The sequence below is a fragment of the Pinus tabuliformis genome, chromosome Q, assembly GCF_031772625.1.
Source record: "Pinus tabuliformis cultivar Carrire ecotype Pingquan chromosome Q, CPIR1, whole genome shotgun sequence".
Taxonomy (NCBI): Eukaryota; Viridiplantae; Streptophyta; class Pinopsida; order Pinales; family Pinaceae; genus Pinus; species Pinus tabuliformis.
In genome coordinates, this window is record NC_142296.1 from 576,221,872 (window position 1) to 576,246,572 (window position 24,701).

Consider the following 24,701-nt stretch of genomic DNA (forward strand, 5'->3'; position numbering starts at 1 on the left):
TATTTAAAGCGCATGGAGGGTCATTTGTAGGGTAATATGTGCATGAGAGAAGCTTATGTAAATCTTCATTCTTTTATTAATAAATTGCCTGAAGTGGCCGCGTTGGCTTAGGCTGTGGACTGTTTCCCTCTTTGAGGGTTTTAACCACGTCAAAAATATTGGTGTATTGATCTGCGATCTGGTTGTGAGCGGTGTCCTTTGGTGTTCTGTTTGTGGAACTTACCCTGTAAATTCCTACATGGTATCAGAGCTATTTGAGGGCCGCGTCCGTTGGTGATCCAAATCTGAAGCCGGTAGAACTGCATCCGGCTGTTGTTTCCTAGATCTACTATTTCACACTACTTTTCGGCCGAGAGGACTGCTCTGTTGTGTTAGGACATTTGTTCCAGTGAGGAACCCCTTTTGTTTCAGGCGAAAAGGTTTCCGGTAGCCCTAGTTGCGTCATTTTTAAGATCTGGAGGTATACAGTGTTTATTTGCAGTTTACAGTTATTTTCTCTCTGTTTATTTCGGTTTCGGTTTATTTAGCCTTTTTTATTATCGGATCTATACCTTTCATTTCTGCGTATGCTCTTTGCCCTGCGACTCTGTGCGATCTGGGCAAATTAGAAACAAAAAGGAAGGATTTTTCTCATGCGTATGCTCTTTTCCCTGCGCCTTAGTGTGATCTCAAAAAATCAGAAACATTGAGAAAAATATTTAGTTTCCGGCTAAAGCTAACTTTGAGCCGCAAGGTTCATTTTTTAAATATTTAGTTTTTCGGCTAAAGCTAACTTCGAGCCGTAAGGTTCGTTTTCTTTGCATGTTCGTGTTGGGTTTTGTGTTTTTTGTTTTGTAGGGAAAAAGAGCTTTCTCAAAGCAAGCACGCAACCCAAAGCATCCCTCTCTCTCTCTCTCTCTCTCTCTCTCTCTCTCTCTCAATTTTTTTGTATAGCTCAATTGGTTCAAAGCTATTTAATACCAAGTTACCCTTGACAACACCAACTACTTCCAATGGTTGTCCTACATTGAGGATTTACTTAGAATTAAAGGTCTCTACAGAATAGCCTCAGGCCAAGAAAAGAAACCGAAGGATGAAGATAAGGCTGCTAAATGGGAAAATAGGCAAGATCAAGCACGTGGATTGATAGGGATCTCTATTTCTCTAGATCTTAGATTCCATATTGCAGAACTTGATACTGCTGATGAAGCAATGAAACAAATCAATAAAGTTTTTGGGATTAAAAATGAACTTAGAGCCCATCAACTTGAAAATGAGTTGCTCACATTGGACCCTAATAATTTTTCTTGTATTGAAGATTTCTTGTCCAAGTTCAAGACCCTTAGATATCTCTTGGAAGGTGTTAAAGTTAAGAAAGAAGATAGTAACCTTATCTATTCCATTCTTACTAAGTTGGGACCAGCCTACTCTGTGTTTGTTTCCACCTTCCATTCTACAAGAGAAGCCTTCATTTCTCAAGGAACAGATTACAAGTCCCCTTCCTTTGACTCTTTTTGTGATTCTTTAATAAGAGAACAAGAAAAACTCTTACACCTTCGTCTTCTTAATCTTGGAAACTCTTCCAAGAAAGTGTTAGCCGCCCAGCAGCAACCAAATTCAAAGAATCCTAAGAAGTCATATCCTAAAAAGAATGGTCCTAAACCAAACAAGGGTCCTAAGCAATTTCAGCCCCAAAATGAAAAATCATTTCAACAAAATGATAAGACAAATAAAAACAAAGGGAAGAAGACTGATAGACATTGCAATTTTTGTAATCGAGATGGCCACTTAGAATCAAAATGCTTTAAGAAGATGGAAGCCTTGGAAGCAGCAATGAAGAAGCATAACATCTATTTGGGGCAATCTTCAACTTCAACTTCATCTTCAGGAATGGCACTTTCTGCATGTGGTTGTCAAGCATCTCGGTCTAGCTATGCATTAAATGTATCTTCTTCTTCTCATTCTCATGAGTGGCTCATTGATTCTGGAGCTTCTTATCACATGGCCAAAAACAAAGCCATGTTTTCTTCTTTAAATGATTGTAACACCAAAAATATATATGTTGGTGATGATAGATCTCTTAGTGTTGTAGGGACTGGAAGTGTTCATCTAGACAATGGTCAGTTTAATGATGTATTATGTGTTCCAACCTTATCCTGCAACCTTCTATCTGTATATCAGATAACTCATTCAGGTGAAGGTAAAATCGTTGAATTTTCACCTCATGATGTTGTAATCAAGGACTTAAGAGATCCTAAACAGATTTTGGCTATTGGCATTGCTGATGATTCTACAAGGTTGTATAAGTTTCACAACTTTGGGTCATCAAATCTTCCCTCAGTATTTGTTGCTCATAACGATGAAGTGATCAAACTTTGGCATGAGCGATTTGGTCACTTAAACTATCGCTCCCTTCAGCATCTATGTAAAGAAAATATGGTGACAGGTCTTCCTATGGTATCTTGCAGAGATGGTGTTTGTTCCGGATGTGTACTCGGAAAACATCATCGGGACAGTTTTGAAAAACGTGCCTCTTGGCACGCCTCAGCCCCTTTACAGCTTGTGCATAGTGATTTATGTGGTCCACTTCCTGTTGTTTCATTCTCTGGCTGCAAGTATTTCTTAATTTTCATTTATGATTTCTCCAGACATACTTGGGTATACTTCTTAAAACTCAAGAGTGAAGTATTTAACACATTTTTGGCCTTCAAGGACTTTGTTGAAAAACAATCTGGACATCAAATTCTTAAGCTAAGATCTGATAATGGCGGAGAATATGTTAAAAACACATTCATCAACTTTTTCACTGAGAATGGAATTCAAATGCAACATATTGTTCCATATACTCCACAACAAAGTGGTGTAGCTGAAAGGAAGAATCGCACCTTAAAGGAAATGGTTAATTGTATGCTACAATCTAAAGGACTTGGTCTTAGTTTTTGGGCAGAAGCAATTAACTGTGCAAATTACATAATAAATCGCACTCCTACTAAGGCTTTAAAGAATATCACTCCAGAAGAAGCATGGAGCTCAATCAAACCAGATGTAAGTCACTTTCGTGTTTTTGGAAGTGAAGCGTGGGCCCATATTCCAGATGAAAAGCATAAAGCTTTAGAACCTAAGAGTGAAAAATGTACTTTTGTTGGATATTCTGAAGATGTCAAAGGCTACAGACTTATTCCATTTAAGTCCAAAAATGTTATCATTAGAAGAGATGTAAAATTTGATGAAAATATATCGGCCTGCGAGCCTAGTTCGGCGGATGTGCCACCTCTCCCTATCTCTTCTACTTTTGAAAACATTTCTTCTTCAGATGATGAAAGTGAGGATGACAATCCTCCCCCACTATCTCAGGATCTTCCTTCAGCTCCTCAGCTTCCAAAATGGGTTCGTTCTACTCGAGATGCAGCAGGTGATCTTGCCGGTGATCCTACAGATCAGCGACGCACACGTTCTCAGTTCGAGAGAGCCTCTTCTTTACTGGCTCAAGCTCCAGTAAATTATGATCCGGACACCTTTGCAGAAGCTTCAGGCCATCCATATTGGGAAGCAGCTATGAATGAAGAATATCATTCATTATTGGCAAATGATACATGGGATCTTGTTCCTCTACCAAAGGGACGGAAACTTGTTAGATGCAAATGGGTTTACAGAACCAAGTATCGACCAGATGGGAAAGTTGATAAACATAAAGCTCGTCTTGTTGCTAAAGGTTTTTCACAGGTTGAAGGCATTGACTACACTGCAAGCTTCTCCCCTGTTGCCAAAATGAACTCTATCCGCTTTGTTCTTTCCCTTGTTGCCTCGTTCAAATGGGAAGTCCATCAAATGGATGATAAATCTGCCTTCTTGCATAGGGACTTGCATGAAGAAATCTACATGGAACAACCTATTGGCTTTATACAAACAGAATCCAGCCTTGTATGTCAGCTTAAGAAATCCCTTTATGGTCTCAAACAAGCTCCTCAAGCTTGGTATGCCAAAATGGATAACTTTCTTTTAGAATCTGTCTTTTCTAGGTGTCATTCTAACAATACTGTCTACACCAAGAAAGTGGACAAGTCTCTTATCATTCTTGTTCTTTATGTTGATGATCTTATCCTGACTGGTAGTGATCCCAACCTTATCAACCATGTGAATTCTAGCCTTAAAAGGAAGTTTGAAATGATAGACTTAGGACACTTACATTATTTTCTCGGTCTTCAGGTCTTGCAATCCAAGGAAGGTATTTCCCTTTCTCAATCCAAGTATGCATGTGATATTCTACGCCACTTTCACATGGAAGACTGTAAGCCAGCCCCCTCTCCCTTTCAGTCTGGAGTCAAACTTTCAGTCACTTGTACTTCTCCTGAAATTGATGCTACCTTATACCGTCAAATTGTAGGAAAAATTTTGTATCTAACCCATACTCGTCCTGACCTTTGCTTTGTTGTTGGCCTTGTTGCTCGGTTTATGCAAAACCCACGTGAAAGTCATTGGAAAGCAGCTAAAAGAATACTTCGTTATGTTCGAGGTATAGTTCAGTTTGGAATTCATTACAGTGCCGAAGCATCTCCTCTATTGGTTGGTTTCACTGATTCCGATTGGGCTGGTGACCCTGATGATCGGAAGTCTACTGCCGGTTATGTGTTCACTCTTGGTTTAGGACCTATTACATGGGCTTGCAAGAAACAGGGTGCCATTTCTCTTTCGTCAGCAGAAGCAGAGTATCGTGGTGCCGTAGAAGCTAGTAAGGAAGCCTTGTGGCTTCGTCAGATCCTATCAGAGTTTGGCTTTGAGCAGCAGCATCCGACTACACTTTGGTGTGATAATCAAAGTGCCATTCAACTATGTAAAGATCCAGTCCAACATCAGCGCAGCAAACACATTGAACAACACATGCACTTCATCAGAAAGCTCATTCACGACCATGTTCTTGAAGTGCAATATTGTTCAACAGATGATCAAGTTGCAGACATCTTCACAAAGGCTCTCACAGAGGCGAAGGTCACTAAACTTCGATTTATAGTTGGAGTTCAGGAAGTTGTCACTAAGGGGGGATAGGCTCTAGTGCCTCCTTCCTTCTCCTATTGTGTCATATTTGTAAATCCTTCAATCCTATCCCAAGTTGTTATTAAGGGGGGATGTTAGGATATTCCGACACATAGGAAATAGTTAAGTACAACTTGGTATAGTATAGGGTTAGGTATAGACTTAGGTAAAGTGTGTTTCTTTACCGTTGTACATTTTGTAACTTACAATCCGACGGTCACGATATGTAGTGATCCGATGGTTCATTCTCTCCTCGGTATTACCGACACTTGATCCGTGGCTTGACACCCGATTGGTACATGATTTCTATTTAAAGCGCATGGAGGGTCATTTGTAGGGTAATCCGTGCATGAGAGAAGCTTATGTAAATTTTCATTCTTTTATTAATAAATTGCCTGAAGTGGCCGCGTTGGCTCAGGCCATGGACTGTTTCCCTCTTTGAGGGTTTTAACCACGTCAAAAATACTGGTGTATTGATCAGCGATCTGGTTGTGAGCAGTGTCCTTTGGTGTTCTGTCTGAGGAACTTACCCTGTAAATTCCTACACCATTTAACTCAAATGTGCAAGCTATTACCTAATGGTGAACTCTCGTCTTTGTACCTATGGCCAACTATACCAACTAAGATTCTGCATACACTTCTTTTCTCAAACCACACTTATCCACCAACTAAGGATTAATATAACTATAGTTAGATCTAGGATCAATCAAAATAGAAACAACTTGATCACAAAGATTTATGTCCATCTCAATGATTGATGCTTGATGATCCACATGCCTGTTTTCCATAGTTGCATAGATCCGAGGAGTTATATGACCAACATCACCAATTGCATGTGCCTTCTGAGGACTATATATCTAGGGTCTACCACCACTCTGATATTGTGGAAAATCCCTCTTACGATGATCCTTAGCACATATCCAACACTGCAATGGTTCCCTACCACCACCTCTAGCGTGCTACTCTCCATACCCTTTCTTTGCTATATTGAATCTCTTGTAAGGAAATACATTTTATTTCTCACTTGCATCTTGAGGTCTTCCTCACTTTGGTGGCCATTTTCCTTTAGCTTTCTCATTTTCTTTCAAGTCATGCTTAGGCTCAACTTTGCACTTCGACTCTTCATAACAATGCTTCAACTTTTAGATGGCCTCCTCCAATGATATAGGCTCATCGAACTCAATTTGATCTCTATATGTTATTGGCAGTCCACTAATGAATCTCTGAACTTTGGCCTTCTCCTCCTTGATGTAAGGCACATATCTCAACAGATCCAAGAACCTGCTAGTATACTCATCATCTATCATGGAACCCAACTGCTCATCAAACTCCTTGGCTTTCATGTTTTCTGAATACTCATGCAATTGGAAGAATTTCTTCATACCAAGCAGCCATGCCTCTGCATCCTATGATTTCTTCATATATCCATCAAAGGTAGGTGGATTTTCCTTATTAAACTCATCTGGAGAGTATCCCCTATCACTCCTCCTATAAGGATGATAATGATGACAATCATGATATCTGTCTGAACTAAAACTAGAATAGAACTTGTGTCCATCACCCCTCCTATCTGGAGTGTCCAACAACCTTCCATCTTTAATCGTGTCATCTCTGTTTGACCTATGTCTACTAGGAGACCTACTGCCATATGCCCCATTATTTTTTTCCTCATGTCCATGGTTAATATGAAGTGGCCCTTTTCACTGCAATTCTGAAAAACTCTGAAGAAGTATCACATTCACCTCTACTTGTTTCTCTTGTGCTTGCATGATTTTGTCGTTTTTTGCTTTGCAGCTCCTTATTTCTTCCTTCAGGCTTCTCAATGTGTCTTCCAAATCAGAAGAGTTCCCCACACAACACTGCCCATATGATTCACAGGGAGATTATGTGTAGTCTACCACCTTTCTAGCCATTTGATCTCTTTCCTGCAAGTCATACTATGTCAACTCAACCAAATCACAATAAACCAACGTACCTTAGCATAATTCAGGGAGGATACCTTGTCTGCAAGATCATCAAATCAGCATGATACATGTATAACATAAACATAACAACATATAGAAATATACCGAATAAGTGCATCAATGCATAAACCTTATTCTAGCTAGGGTCCTTTCATCAATACAAGGCCATATCAACAATGCATGCTATGACCTCATGCATGACAACAACCATTACTCTAATGTGTACATTTCCACATGCAACTATCAACATGCATAAGAAATTCTTAATCAAATACACATATGTATGAGCACATGTAGTCGAGAATAAGCGATCAATTCTTGTAACCAACCTACAAGACTAATACATGTAACTAAACAACCAGAAATGCAACCCAACATACAAGGATGTAATCAAGCCACATATAATCATGTACCCAGTGATATATTCTTGACGATGCATTCCACCAATCAACATCAAGTTCCTCATGATAACCTTACTACAACCATGATCAACATGATGAAATGAAATAAGCACATGGAATGCAATTGTAAGAGACACACATGCAACTAACATGAATGCATGACCAAGAACCTTCACCCAAGGAGAGCGCAACCACACTCTGATACTAATCTGTAACACCCCCTCCTTCCAGGTCTACTGAAGCAACCGACCAGGCGATGTAAACATCCCACGAGAGAGGTCACTATAATGGATTCAACCTCCTTGGTAACCTTAAGGAAATGAAATCGACAGAACAGATCAAGCAAACCCATCCACATCAGCAACAACACCCTCTGGAGGCATGTCAGCCAATCAAACATCCTTTCCCTGAGTCCCTTGACGTTTTAAGTATTTTAACCCCTAGTTATTCTCATGCTATAGGAATGAAAACATCTACATCCCAAATTCGCTCTCACATGTCTATGTGCTAGCGTCTCTGGACTCTTTTCAATAGACCTGTGCCAGTGTCCCCGAGCTTTGAGCAACTTTTCTAGCCTAGAATCCTGACCTCTACCCAAAACTTGTTACAACCTCTAAAATCCATCAAAGACATGACGACAATATAAAAAAATCAAAATTCAATCTTGCAACTATGCCTGAGCATCCCCAACTGGGACTGACATTTTATCAAACACTTGGCATCGATACAACCTACATGTCCAGGATATAAGACAGAGCATGAATGACTGAAACAACTTATTAAACATAAACAAAAGGATCACCACCTTCTCCATTGAACTGTTATAACATCAATTAGGTCTTGCATCCATCCATGTCATAATTACAAGTAAATATATGAAATAACCATGACATGAACCAGTAATATAACCATGCCTATAGCCAACATAAAACCATATAAATATCATAGATATGAAAAACATTAAATCCACATATAAACAATTGCAAAATTAAAAGAACTAAACTTTTATTAGTCATAGGAAAATCCTTCTAGGTTCAAGACTTCCACATACCACCCTAACATAGACATGGATGAACCAAATATTTCCTTCAGCCAGTCATCCCTGTGCCATATTCCAAGCATAAATGTGGGATCTCATAGAATAACCAATTCAAGAAAAACCAAGGGAATCTAAAGGTTAAACCACCTCCACCCTCATCAAACCGTGATCACACAAAAACTGGTGCTCCGATAAGAACCGAACCAAACTTGGAATTCCATCTATAATCCATCACTATCCTTGAGGAATTTTCTATCTCTTTTCCTATCAGGATTTACCGCAATCTAATCCCAGATCACTAGGCCCTAAACCAAGACCAGTCTCTCAGGCTTTACCACAATCCAAACCTGGATCACTAGGGCCTAAAATGAGACTTCTCCCTCAGGCTTTACCGTGTATCCCACCAAACCCAATCAAGGGATTCCTATGCCTTTTGGAATGAACATTGAGACCACCTTCCCCCCAGATTCTGAAATCCATCCTGTAAACCAAAGCTCAAAAACCGAGATAAACATCCCAACATATCATGGCATCTAGAAAAAGGCAAGGCTAGGCTGAAAACCATTGTCATAAATCGGAAACACCATGCCACCGACAACAAGAGAACCATACACCAACATGCAAATCCATGCATGTCCAAAATAGCTAGGAAATCACACATGCAAAAGGTTACCTGTAGGTATTCTTGATGAAGCTGCCTGATCCTGCTCTTCTTCCTTGATCCTTTCTTTCCTTCATTTCCCTTTTCTTTCTTTTCCTTCCTTGATTGAAAGCTAGAGTGCTTTAAGAAAAATCTAAGTGACCAAGAGAGAGAGAAAAAAAATGAGATAGCTCCAAACTTGAACTAACAAAAGGTTATGAAATGATCCTTAGAAGCCCTTTTATGAATGAGTCCTCTAATTTCTCATTTCTCATTATTTTCCTTCATTTTCATCCTCACATGCAACCTGTGACCTTTCACCTCACTTTTCTCCTAATTTCCTTTATTTTCATAAATAAATTTGCCAGAAATTCCTTTCTTCCTTTTAATGCCTTTGTCTTAGCCTTTTCCAATTTTCCTTAGCCAAAACACACATCCAATGATTCCCACTAGGATATATTTTCCCAACATTCAACTTGGAATAAGTGTCCCTTAACCGTGGTCTTATTTTTCCTTTATTAACTTTTATTACATAGAATTTTCACCACGGTTGTTACAACTTGAATAGCTTGCAAAACAATTGTAAGGTCTTTCCTACGGGTAGAAAGGATGTGTCACAACCACTACTTCTAACAAGTTCACATTTTCACCTTTTCAATGGAAACCATAATGAAACAAACCTCGAAGACTTCTTGTGAATGAACCTTCTTCTATGTCATCCTACTTAGCAAGAATGAGAAAAGGTTGAAACCTGTTATTTGCAATGGAGCTTGCCAAGTAAGATTGCTCCAACCATTTGAGGATTGGATCATGAAATTCAAAGATATCCTCTTGAAAACCTTGAAAAAATTGAAATGATGCATCTTCAATTAAATGTGTGGAATCGGGATGAGAATATTGTGAGGTAAAATAGATCTGATCATATTCAGTAGACTTGCCAAGACAATGAGGACTTGACATAACCATCAGTAATGGCTGAAGTGCCTCAACTGCTAGACAAATATCTGAATGGTAGGATGTTGAACCATGATGATCAAAGGATGTCAAAAAAACCGTCATTGAATATACTGGTGGGAAATTGGTGAAATGGATGACAATTAATATCGTGATCAGATGGACCATTTTTGGCATGATATTCTGGGTTAGGAAATAACAAAGATAGATTAGTTTGAACATCTTCACAAATTATTTGAATAGTAGAATCATCTTCTTCGCATGAAAAATGACACATTGTATTGGCATCGTAACCATCGAAAAAAGTGAAAAGGAATGTGAATACAGAAAACACATGATATCGGTCAAAATATAGTGAACAGAGAAGAATTTGATTCGTACAAAAACTCTTGCATTCATTCACACTCAAGAGGATTTCAAGTGCCATGAAGAACAAGATTCATGATATGATATTCACAAGGAAAACCATCACTTATCATGAAATAAATCTGATAGATATGATTCCTTTGGCCAAAGATGATCTTTGAGGTGATTGACTTCACAGTTTCATGACTCTAAGAGAGATACACATTCCTAGCCTGAGTTTGATGCAAGATATTTACATGAAGATGAACCAACTGAAGAAGATCCTTAATCCAATTGGAAGTGAAATCTCGAAAATTTGAAAAATCATATCCGAAATACCAAACATCTTCCAAAAACAAATTTACATCAAGTGAAACCATGCAAAGAGAAGGGTTATGCGAGAGAAACTAGATCTGACTTAGTTCAGGGAGCTTACTAGAGTCACGAGATCCTAACATAACCCTCAATGGAAGTTGAAATGTCTCGACTTGTTGACAAGTACCAGAACCTTTAAATATTTTAAAATCACATTTCGAAGATTGAACCACATCGTGCATGGTGTGAGGATAGCTACTACTACTTGTTTCAATAAGACCACTGATCCATCGGATGGAAGTCATCTTTTTCGTTGATTTGACCAGTTTTTTCAACTTCAACAAATAGATTACTCAAGTTGAAAGATTCTTCTGATCACAAATCTGAAGATGTACGGATCAAAGAAATTTCATTAGCAAGCTGATTTGAAGAGATATTTTCATGCAAGAGAAGATATGTCGAGGGATGGAAAGAGTACTCAATTATTTGATTTTTTCATTTTCATCATGGATATTCTCACCACCCTGTTTCAATTGAGAAGTTAACTCGTCGGATGAATAACTTGAAGAGCATAGAGTATATTCATCACAAATATATGCATTGCAAATGATAGAGAACAAGGGATAGTGAGATGAAGAGGAAATTTTGATAACATCATTTTCTTTGACCGAATTAGATTCTAGATCTAAATCAAAATCTTCATGAGAAACTGAAATATCAATTGATGTACCTAGTCATTCGTGATCCTAGAAATCAACTGAGTCGTCATCATTAGAATGATTGTTTCCCAAGGCTACGAAATGATGGAAATATTTGATTGCATTTGATTCACCACCGAGATTAGCAGATTGAAAATCATCCAAGATTGGAAGTGCATCATCTTCACATGGGGAATTTGAAAAAGGGAAGAGAGATCAAGAGTCTCTTCACTTTCCTCCTCCTCTACCAGTGTAATGTGATTTCCTTGTATCTTATCGCAATTTGAACCAACAACTCTAAAATTCCAAGAGCATGAAGAGCTGGTTCGTGGAGCATATTTATCAAGCAGATCATGATACACAAACTCATAAAACGTAGATGATAGAGGATGATAGATGTCCCTTGTAGAATTAACACTTTCAATGGAACCATATTCAAGATTGTTGTTGAGAGTGCTAATGTCATCTTTAGGAATGAAATAATTATCCGTCACCCTAGTTTCCATGTGCAATTCCGAGGTTTGTTCTATTAGATTTGAATCATGAAAAACAAAAGGAGGATGAAGAGATGGATTAGGAATTTGATTTGGAGATTTTCCAAATTTGTTATCATTGTGTCGAGGCACCCTCATCGGAACTGGAAAAGGAGGAGGACAACGGAAGAAAGGAGTAGTAAATTCCTCCTCTGAAATTAGAGGTGTCCCATAATTCACAAGAGTTAGGGAAGTAGAAACATCAACGGGTTCAGGTTCACCTTGCAAAGAAATGTGAAAAAATGCTCAAACTTGTGCTTAAAGAAATCCCAATCTATGTCTTCACTGGGAAATCATAACAAAGGTGAAGGAATCGATCAGAGAAATCCTCAACTGATTCATTAGGCTTCATTCCCAGATGATTGATTCTTTTATAAATGCCTTCTTAATCATACCTATCGAAGGCTTGCTAAATCTCCTGGAGGAAATGATGAAAATAATGGTTGGAATTAGATGGTAATGTGTAACATCATCTATTAACATGACCTTAAAGGGTGAGGAAGAAAGCCACACAAGTAAAATATTCATCATTGATTTCATAGTATTCACAAAATTTAATAAAATTAGAAATGTGCTCAGCTATGGATGTTCCATCCTCACCATCAAAATTCAATTGGGAAAAGTGATAAAGAGGCTCACTGGGGATTAAACTTTTAGTAGGTTGATAGGTCATAAAACACCTCGGGAGTATGATTTGAGGACGATCCATTTAAGATAAGAGATTCAAAACATAATCAATGGGAACAACATGTCATTTGTGCTTCCTTCTAGTGCCATTTTGTTGATGGTGTTGGAAATCCTTCAACCAAGGGGGTCTCCCCAATGTGAATTCCCAATTAGACCTCACACCATTTGGAATAGGATCCCAATCTAGAGTATTGGCCTTGTTTCCATGTATTCTTATAGATTTTCCTCGGCTCTAACTATCAGAAAGAGAGAGAAATGAAAATGTGACTTCGAAAAGTGAGTGACTGTGCCTAGTGAGTGTTCAGTTGTAAGTGTGTCAAGGTTCTTCTACTATGGAGTGAGAAAATAAAGTGAGACTCTAAGAGAGAGATAATAGTACCACCCTTGTAGAGACACACACAAATAAGAAGGATCTGTCTAACATCCAACAGAATAGTCCGCAACCAATCAATCAACAAGAAATATTTGTCTAATATCCAGTTGAATAGTCCACAAGGATGTGACAACAATAGCAACCGTTACAACACATTCTCAATATGATAAGTACCAAAATAGCTGAAATAGTTCAACTACTTTAGAAAAAATGAAAGAAAACATGAATTACAAACATCCACATAATATTATTACAAATATTCATAATCGATGCATGAAGAACGTGTTGGACATGAGGCTTCCGATATTAAGTAAAAGTTCCAAGACACATGTATACAATGAACACCACTAGCTCCAGTAGTGGAGTGTTTGAGCCACTAATTGCTTCCCAAAAGAACTAGCTTGTATCTTTAATGCCTTGTGGGAGGAGCCAAGTTGAAAAGTCAGTTACTCACACAATGAGGGTGCATATATAACCAATGGGGTGAAACTTCACCTCCTTGTGACTCTTTGACTACTATCATGACTTCTTGAATTCCTATGACTTTTCAACTTTTGATGACTCTTCATATTACATACATGTCCTTTGGACTTCCACTTTACAATCTATTTTTGAATAAGAAATTACATAATCCACAAGAATGATGTGGCATATGATGACTCATGACATGACATGGTATAACACTACTGAAAAGGACTTCTTGATGACATGGCAAGGTCGAGCCATTCTTGTTGCTTCTTTGTCTTGAACAATACACGTGAAATTCTTCATCTTCATGAGAGATATGCTTTTTTATTCATATCCACCCTCCAAAGGGTTGAATTAGATGGAGTCTTGATGCGTCCTTATCTTTCATCTTCTAGCCTGATGATCATCTTATCTCTTTGCCTCCATATGTGTCTTTATTATGTCTTCCTTCTCCATCTCCTTCTTCATCATCTTGCTATAACATGATAGAGTCCATGCATGTGTGATCCACTCATGATAAGACGACATCAGTCTGATAAACCCCTAGTCTAAGATGTTACATGGTGACCCATTGACTGAGTCAAAACCGAGTGGCAGGATGAGGGAGAGGCTCAGTGACTTTGCGATTGCGTAGCTTAGGAAGTCAAGGGTCAGGATTGAGCCTTGAGATTACAGAATGCACAATTGAGGCTTGGACTGAGCAAAAAGATTGTGCAATTGGGGAGCTCATGGAGCCAGGATTAGAGCTTTAACATTGATTTTTCCCATTGCGTAGTCATGGAAGACAAAGGAACACATGTGGTTTCATAATTACACAGTTCAGGACCTAAGGGACAAGTCTTGAGCATTGATATTGCGCAATACGTAGTTTAGGCTGGATTGTGCACGCAGATTGGACAGTTTTAAGGCTAAGTGTGTCAATCTACAAGGTTTTGCATTGTTTCTATCAACTGCGTGGTTCTGGGAGGTAGAGAAGACTCAATGATTGTGCAGTTGCGTAGTTCAAGAGCTCAAGGTTCGGGCTTGAGCTCAGAGACTATGCAGTGCACATATGGGGACAGACTGGAGGGATGAATTACACAATTTTGGAGGCCAAGGCTCGGGCTTGACCTTTGAAACTTTGAAGTGCATAGTCCTGGAAGGAAAGAACCACACATTACGTAGTGTCAAGAGGTAGGGTTGCAGCTTTAGGGGTGGTTCTATGTAATGCACAATCTAGGAATGCTAGATGAGGCTAAGTTGCTAGGAATTTTCTGAAATTTGGCTAAGTGTGGGATTAGTGAAATTGATGTGAATAATGATAGGACTTGACTGTGATCACACACTTGGAACGCTTGACAAAAGAGCATAGATCATCTTAAACATATTAACAACATACATCACTCAGTGCAATAACCTTTATGACAACTTATGTCAAGTGCGACACTAAAGATATACTTTGCGACGACTGTGATGACACTTGTGCAACAATGCTTTAATATTTTAAAATGAGTGCAATGGAGTTTTACATGGAAAGATCGACTCAGTTACACAAGGAGAACCTCTTGAAACCACCAAAACAAGCTTATGTACATTGTGCGACCCTTATCATGCCAAAAGACAACAAGTGCTAAAGTGTAAACAACACTTGCGATATGTGAACAACAGTGAAATAAACACATGCCAGAGCGAAGATAACATAAAAATGGCACTAATTAGAGTGAAAGTAAGAAAAGTGACAAATGAAAACATGAAATTGGCACTCGCAAAAGGAAAGGTGTGAGAAAATGATAATTTTCAAAACTCATTGACATAGAGGTGCAAACTTAGCTAGAAGTGAGAAATTGACGATTCAATGCGCATTAATTGTCAACATGGATTCGACATCGCACAGGCACAATCTTGATGGACCGTACTATGCATGTTCAAGCTTGTGTAAAAGAATGCATTCATGAACTTGCTATGGATTAAGAATGTAAGAGAAAGTACCCTTGACACTTCCAATCCAAGAAGGGGGTTCAAAAGCATCAACTAACCAAGAAGTGACTATGGAACAACCGATCACAAGATCCGTAGTAGGCTCCAAAATTCATGTGAAGGAAAAAATTTCGAGGATTTTTGTCACAACGACAATACGTCAATATGAACATGGGCGTCGACATGCCCGCTGGAGAAATATAGTTCACCAGGATTCCATGTGGCGCTAGATCGATGGTCGTCAACTTCATAATCCCCAACATAGTGTGCTTCAATGTCGTATAGGAAGGCGTGTTGGGCATCACCATCACTGATGCCATGCTCGACGTCATGATAATGAAGCCTGCCATTTTGGCACATGTCATCTCCCAAGTCATGTGCTTCGTGCATAGATATGCCCCCCCGCACGTTCACCAACATGACCCTTTCAAAATCGTTGAGAGACATGTCAGCCATGGAAGAGAACAGCTCGCCTGAGATCCCGACGTCATTTAACATTATGTTGAGACACTTGTGCATAGTCCACCATGACAAATACATCCACTTCCTTCGACACATTGCAGTGAAAATAGTAGGCATCCAGAGAAAGAGATTTAGCCAAACAATTTCCTAGGTCATCCTAAATGTGTGTAATTACTATTTGTACTCAATTCTCCACGAATAACTTGGCACTCACCTATACGATTTTGCTAGCTCCTCCCGACCTTGCCCTCTAGCCTCAAATATCAAATCCAACAAAAATAAACATCAATAAACATCAGAATTATTCTTAGTTATCAGTAAATTACTATAACCATGAAATTTCAATGAAAAATCACCTCATATTTTGTACGTCCTATGCAAAGCCCAATGCTGGAAATGCAAAAAGGTGTGGAGTGCAAAAAAAACATTCGTAGTGTCTTCATCGTCATGACATATCAATGAGTCTCCACCAATCCACTTTAATTACCTAACCACCTATGAGAAGCTTCAAAGCAATAGAGCTTCTTTACTAGATATTACCTACTTACTGTTATGACAATCTATGAGAAACTTCAAGCACTAGCTTTTGTGTTGAGTAATATAAAAATATTATAGCACATGTATGTGCATGGCAACTTTATTTCAACATTTAAAAAAAAGAAAGGAAAATCCTGAGCAGTGGGTCTTGTTTCTTCCTTTATTCCATTTTAGGTGGACAATATTGCTTTTTTTAACAATTTATTTGGTTTTAAGTGGGCGACAGGATGTGATTGAACTATAATTCACGTTGTGGAAGTATACACCACATTTTTCAAATGGAGTACAACACCATATTTTCAATTAAATAATAGTATAATGTTTTTCGAGCACAAAAATAAAATGAATTTGAACGAACTTAGACCTTGACATTATATTCAACAATTTCGATTATATTTGTACATTTTTTTCTTTGGATTCTATTCAAGAAATGTAATTCATGATATTGTTTAATCTGTAGGTAAGAATGAGAGAGGGTTACTTTTAAAAATATAGATTTAGATAAAGGCGAGTCTAAATTATTTGGTTTATGTTGAAGTCATTTGCTTAAGTTTAAGGTAAACTTAAATCATTTTATTAATATTGAAATTATTTTTTGAAGTTAAAAGTAATAGGAATTATTTACAATATACACAAAAAGATTGCCACGTTTGATTAGATGGCTCGTTTCAAAGGAAACATTCTCCTCCCATAGCTAAATATCAAAACGCTTACCTAAATAATTTAGATATGCTAATCAACTAATAAAAATAGCATACTAAAATAAAATAATATATGTATGCATGACAATTATTATAACAAGGCAGGCTGCGATGCAGCGAGTCCCTGCACTAAGTTGAGCTAGCTCTGCTGAAATTGGAACGCTGAGATAGCCAATAGCCACTATCGCATCAGTGCTTATAGATTTTTTGGGGAATCAACTGTCTTTGTTTGTTTGCAGATGAAATTGGAACGCTGAGATAGCCAATAGCCACTATCGCATCAGTGCTTATAGATTTTTTGTTTGCAGATGAAATTGGAACGCTGAGATAGCCAATAGCCACTATCGCATCAGTGCTTATAGATTTTTTGGGGAATCAACTGTCTTTGTTTGTTTGCAGATGAAATGCTCAAGTGCACCTTGGCCATGTAGCAGATTGGCCATGTAGCAGGCAAAGAGCAGATTGGCCATGTAGCAGGCAAATCGGTGATATAGCTGGAGTAAGGACATATTTTCGCAAAGTCACTGGTCTTTGTAGCCGGAGTGAGGACGTATTTTCACAAAACGCCCGTCTCCATAATATGTTTTCTTTTGAATAGCTGCAAGACATTCTCCATAATATATTAATATGCAATAGATAACACACTCTCCATGATATAAATTTCCAGGAATGAAGGCTGTTCCATAATGAACGCTGCTCACCCATGTAGCTTTTAAACGCTATTTTATGTTATTGACTTCAGAATTATTTTAAAGTAAGCCCGTTTCTAAAATATTATAATGATTATCTAAGTATTCACTTAAATATATTAGTATTCATATTATAATGACCTTCGAATGATTTAGTATTTTCGTCATGTCAGCCCTTATACCTTTTATACATAAACATATGACGTATGAAAGGACCGAAATGTTATGAGGAGAGGCATTTTGTTTTTTTTAATTAAGAAGATACATTTAAAAAGCTGATTATCTTAATAATATAGATTAAAGCTAACGTAGATATGGGAAATAATAACTTATATACGTAGAAAGTAAGAAGATGAATTAAAATCTTTAGTCTTATGCAGGGTGGAGCTACTTGTTAATTCTAAAGGTCATTGACGACAACGATTCACCAAATAAGATTATTAAGAGTACTAAAACATCACATAAACTATATCTCAGAAGCGCTTTTTGAGAAGCGCTTTTGAAAAGTTCACAGAGGGAGACATTCAGGCAGAGCTACAGCGGAATCTCGTTTCTGCATAAGGGGCATTGAACACGGGTATATAACCATTCCACGATTCAATGTTCATGAAAAAAATGACTACAACGCAATTCCCTGCTGGCGGTTAAAACAGTATAATAATAGCCATGCAGACTCCTTGATTACGAAGTCCCTTACATGCGGTTTTTGCATGAATGACAGGTGTCCTCTGCATTGCAGGTGTCAAACAGCGAAGGTATTTTGGGCTGCTTTCATTTCGTTTCGTCCAAATCGAATTAAAACAACACAATAGCTTTATCTCTCATATCAACCATGCGTCTTTCTTTCTGGATCATATCAACCATGAGACCTGATTTCTGAAACTAAGCCTCCATCTTTCAGGCTCGTATCAACCATGCGCCCTGCTTTCTAGCTTCAAGGTACTTCATCGCTTTTTTCCTATGACATCTCATTCCTCTTCTCCCCAACGCATGGGTATTAGTTCTCTGGTAGCCCGGTTCTTCTGGTTATGCTGCGTTTCGACTGTAAAATTCAGAGCATAGACGAAGGCAAAGTCTTCATGAGGAGGCGTCTGAATATTATTGTTCTGGACAATGTCGATAATTTTGATCAATTAGATGCTTTAGGATTATTTATGGAAGTGCAGGTTGCCATATGCTGAGCCCTCTGCAGCCTGACCCATGCAGAGGATGGTTTATCCGGCGGATCTACTGCGTTTCGACTGTAAAATTCAGAGCATAGACGAAGGCAAAGTCTTCATGAAGAGGCGTCTGAATAAAGCGAAGAACATTCTTATTGTTCTGGACAATGTCGATAATTTTGATCAATTAGATGCTTTAATGGTTACCAAAGTTCTTGGGCCAAGTTGCAGAGTGTTAGTCACGACTCGAGATAAGAGAATACTGGAGCTCGCGCAAATTTCTATGATATATGAAGCTACAGGACTCAACTAGGATCAGGCAATAGAGCTCTTTTGCCGCCATGCGTTTCTCAGTGCCCGGCCTAAGCTTGGTTTTGATGATTTGGTCATGAAATTTGTAGAGATCTTAGACGGATTGCCGCTCTCTTTGGAAACATTTGGGAGTCATCTATATGGCAAAGCTGATAGAAAAGTATGGGAAGCTATATTGGGCAAGATTTCTAGAATTCTGCCTTGGAATATCAAAGAAAGGCTGAAAATCACAGTTGAAGCACTTGATGAAGAAGAGAAATCACTGTTCCTAGACGCTGCTTGCTATTTGGCGGGGGAAGGCAAAGATACAGCAAGGCAAAGATACAGCTATACGTATATGGGATGCGTCCGGGTGGAGTGGCTGGTTAGGGTTTGAGACTCTCGAACAAAAATGCTTGATTCAGGTGGATGTCAAGAACCGGATAAGAATGCACGATCATCTGCCCGACATTGGGAAGGACTCAAAGCACTCACAGAAAATTCAGTATGTGAAATCTTTACAACATTCGCCCCTTTTGATTTTTAAGCTGAATTAACTGGTATTACTCCTTTCTTTTAATCATTGCCCTTTCCCAATCAATAACCCTTTGCCAGGGCAAATCAATCACTCTTTTTTAGGAGCAGTCAAGCTGACTCAATTGGTATTACCGCTTCTTTTAATCAATGCCCTTTGCAATCAATGCCCTTTGCCATGGCAAATTAATCGCTTTTTTAAGGAGCAGTCTAATGATCAGAGTGAAAATTTTAGGGATATCAGGAATTTTCATACTTTAAAATGTGTTTTTATAAATGAATTTTAGTACTCTTAAAACTCCTACACTCGTAAGCACTCAAATTCCTCAGATTACAGTGCTCAAACTTAGCATTCCAAAAAAAAAAAAATAAAAAGACGTACAGAATTCTAAACCATGGCTTTACCTATGTGTTTGCAGTGGCATTGAATCAGATTCCTGGGGACGCCATGCCGGAGAACAAAAGCTTGGAAGGTGACGCCATGCCGGAGAACAAAAGCTTGGAAGGTGCGAGAAAAAGCAACTGCCCAGTAGTTTGGCTTTTTTTTTCTTCGCAGAGCACCTACAGTGGCCATTGAACCTGTCCAGCTAAATCATGTAAGTAATTAACTCGAGCTCAAAAATTCAAATTCAAGTTAATAGTATATTCAAATTCAATCAAAAATTCAAATTCAATACTTGATAAAAAAAATAGAGAAATTCATAACATTTTAACAATATATGTGGCTTGTGGGAAGAAGACAGCGGTCAGCGACGGCTTCAGAAGCACAACCAGCACAGCGGTCAGCGACGGCTTCAGAAGCACAACCAGCACAGTGGGAAGCGACGGCTTCAGAAGCACAACCAGCACAGTGGGAAGAAGACAGCGGTCAGCGACGGCTTCAGAAGCACAACCAGCACAGTGGGAAGAAGACAGCGACCGCGATATAATCATTCCTCTTAGTATGGCGAGTTTCCAGTGCTGCTAGTCCTCTAATAAGATTTGGAATAACATTACACCTGGTTACATGCAGAACATAGGAGATGGCACCTGGAACATAAGAAATGGCACCTGGAAGTTGTGGCAGGTGGAAGTTGTGGCAGGCAGGCGTATAGGGGTATAGGCGGTGATATACCATGGAAATACAACCATGGAAATCCAAAATATGGGTGCTAGCATTTAGTGCTGTGGAGTAATGCCAGCATTAGATTAGTATTTTTAGCAGTTTGAAAATATGAAGCGAACACAAAATATATAACATATGCTTTAGCTTCGGATTAGCTTCGGATTACCTTAGGTCCTCGGGAAGAGGCCAAATAACATGATTTATCAATATGTCTTCAAAAAACTTGGTATATAGTTGATGACCGGGCACTAAAAGCAGGTCAATTAATGCTATCTAGCTCGCGAACGATTACTATAGTCCATGCCTAAGGGCAGGGACTAATAAAGAAAATTCATATTTCAAACTATGGCGGAAAGTTTCTTATTATTGAAAATCGTGTGTTAAAAGGCCAATCAGAGTGAGGGTTTTTGTGCATGTGTAGCTACGGTTTAAATCATATGGTGTTCAAAGGAGGAGGGAGCAGGGCCCCCTCCTATCGTAGTGTGCTAAAAAGCAAAGGGAAAGGATTCAAGTAGCGTTTCATGTTTTCAGTTGACGATGCATCAAGTAATAGCCAAGGAGCGGATGGAGGAGGTAATCAAGGCGGGAATGGTAAGAGAAGAGAAGAGGACAAAATTACTACAACGAATCAGGAAGATAAGCAGAAAAATTTAAAAGGGACCACTGGGAATTGATCATGTAAGCCCAAAACAATGGTAATCCCAACAACATTAATCACAGGTCATAAGACTTAGTCCTCTAGGGATCGCTTGCAATTGTATGCTATTATCTATAATTCTATGGGCCTATGGCCCGCCAAAAGAGTATTATGCAACTAGATCAAACACCACTAGAAATCGCATTGGGAGATTGAGCTGCATTTGGGGTATAAAGGGTTTTTTACTGTGGTATTTGCGAATATGGAGGATAGAGACTAAATCGTTGATGGTGGCCCATACTTATTTGCATCAAAAGGTCTGTGGTGAAGTAAAATTATTAGTGGAGACACAAACAATTCCTCTAGCCCAATAGAGGGTCTAGCCACTAACAAGACATTGTATGGAAGATTTCCTTAGGTTAGAACCAATTAAAAGGGCCCACCTCCTAGTACTCTTATCCCGTTTCCTGATGACCTTGCTTGCTTGCTCCACCTATTTCCTGTTTCGTTCTTCGAACACCTAAAACAAGTAAAAAACAGCAAACAACAACCATGATAATAAACAAATTGTAATTCAACCTACTTAACAAGTCAAGAAACATTAAGCCATAAACATGTGAGATGACACATTATGTAGGAAATCAGTCGATAGTTGCATATATATTAAATCAAGAAGAGATTACAAACATTGTCTTGACCTTGTTGTTCTCCTCCAACAAACCCAAGTTCCCAAACATGCTCGTTAGCACTCCATGATGGCCTCAACAATGATAGTTTTAAGGCTCTTCGCTTTAGGCTTCAGAGAAAACCAAATTCACACTTCTCCCTCACAAAACTAGAGAGCTACAACTATGAATAGCTTGTTGTTTACTCCAAACTTAATTAGCACTAGCACACCAACATTAACCCTCGCTTGTGCTTGGGAAAATGGGAGGTTTAGATAGAATGAAGGAATGGGAGATGGTTCCTCTTCTCATGGGAGAAGGTCTTATCTCTTGAGGTAGTTACATCCTTATAGGGGAAAAGAGCCCAAACTAACATCTTCGACTCCATTCGACTCAACCATTTACCAGAATTCTATTATGAAGCTTCTAGAGCTTGAAGCTTTGGCTCCTTATTTAAAGAAATTTCCAAAACATGATCGGTGTGACTGAAACAAAGGTCCATTGCTCCGATCGGTGCTAGGTACAGTGTTAATACCTGCATATCGGCGCAAGGAGGACAAGGGTCATTAGTGTTAGTCTTCTAAACTGGGAAAAACAGAAGATTTGCGGGAAATGATGCAAAAGGGAATTGTTCTTCTCATAAAGAGGGACACAATGGGAGTTTCTTCATCAAGGGAAAGCATGTAGGGTTCACTGTAGAGGTCCTCCTGAATCAAGGAATGGGGAGTATAGGGACAGTGACAAAATGTTGTGTAACAGATGCCCCCTAAAGCATGAAGGCCGAACTAGAGTGAGAGATGAAATGCTTTATGAGCCAGTGCAGGGAATCAGAGTCTACCATCGGAAAACCTGCAAGCAAGTACAAACACATATACATAACTGAAAACTCTGTTAAATGATACATGAATTGTGGCATGGATGTAGCCATCCAAAGAATGATCATGTAAATGGATCTGGGCATGGGCGTAACCATCTAATAAAGAGGATCATATCGAAACTAAGGTATGGTTGTAGCCATTCAATAAGGAGAAGGACCACATATGATAACTCATGGTGTGGTCGCAACCATCCATCTGTGAGAGACATGTATATCAACATAATCATGTCACACCACCTTGCAACCTGGACTTTTGTGATATGAGCCCAGGGTCTTGTGCTCCAACACAACCCGATCAAAGTACAAATTCTAACATTTGAATGGGTGTGTTAACATCGAACATGATAGAAAATTTCTTGATTACCAACTAGTGATGTAAACTATTAACAAGTGCAATAGAAACCACTAATAGTTACAATGGTCCTCAAGGTACTATGAGCACAATTCACAGAATCTGAATAGAGGTACTGAATTTGAACACCCATGAAATCTCCTAATCAAAGGCCAATGATGTGAACTTGTCGTCGAGTGTGAAGAACTCGCCATTAGGGCATGCAAGCTCTAAGGTACTGGAAGGGGGTCTCTCGGTCAACTTCCTGGATAATGAACTGAAATCGACAAGGAGCAACCGTGTCGAAGGAGGGCCATAATGTATCCCACATCATCGACATGAGATAAAGGGATGCAAAATGATTTTGGATGATACAAAGAATCAGGGGTAAGTGTAACTACAGAAGGACAAATCTTGAACATGTCAGCAATATGACTGGAAGTTTGGTAGCTTTTCGACCCATAGGATCGGTGGTCATGATAACGTGGTAGAGATCAAATGGAAAGGAAAAAATGAACGGCCCAACCCAGGAAGGTCAACAATAAAATGGAGGGTATCCCAACTCGATAGGTAGCAGAAAGTGTCATGTACAAGAGTGATTTGCTGACACAACTGATTAGATTTTCAAAATTTTCCCCGCCATTTCTGGCAGGCACCCCAATTATTTCTTAATCGTAAGCTTCAAGGGGATAACATATGCTTTCACTGTAAGTTCATCCTTTGAATGAATCCGACTTAGTAAGTTTAATGAGCCCTAGGAAGGAGAAGCGCATGTTCGTCATGACGACGAATCCAATGTTGTTTAATGTTTTAACGAGCCTGACAAAGGGGTAACTCAGTGTCTTTTTCATGTTTAGAGAGTTTGAAAAAGACACTGAAAATAAAACTCCACATGGTCCCTTTTCGTACATTTGTGTCTCTCGAGCCCGAAAAGGTAGAAAACAATACTTGAGAGAACCACTTGACCATTTCAGTCAATGAGTACTTTTTTTGTAAATAGTGCATCCCAACCCGAAAAATGGGTAAACGTATACTGGGCACACAACATTTCGCATCCGTTAACGAGCTCAAAATGATAAGGGCTCGACTAGCTTTTCGTGTTTAAAGGGTCAGAAAAGAGCTTGAAAGAGGAACCCCCATTTTATTCTCTTTTACGAGTGAAAAGGGAAAAATACTCGGCAATCTTTTCATTTCAGTTTTACGAGTTGAGAAAAGATTTGAAACGTGACTCGGCATCATCGTCGAACATCCATCACCTATTACTGCGCAAAAAGGGCAAAGTGCATTATCTAGTTCTTGAGGAAAAATAGGTCAAAATACTTTTAAAAA

The 24,701-nt window shown here is 38.8% G+C and overlaps 1 pseudogene; it reads right to left on the reverse strand.

Annotated features, from left to right (window-relative positions):
* LOC149220756 (short chain aldehyde dehydrogenase 1-like) overlaps positions 1-15,881 on the reverse strand; it is a 31,976-nt pseudogene extending 16,095 nt beyond the window's left edge.
* Between the last annotated feature and the right edge of the window lie 8,820 nt (positions 15,882-24,701).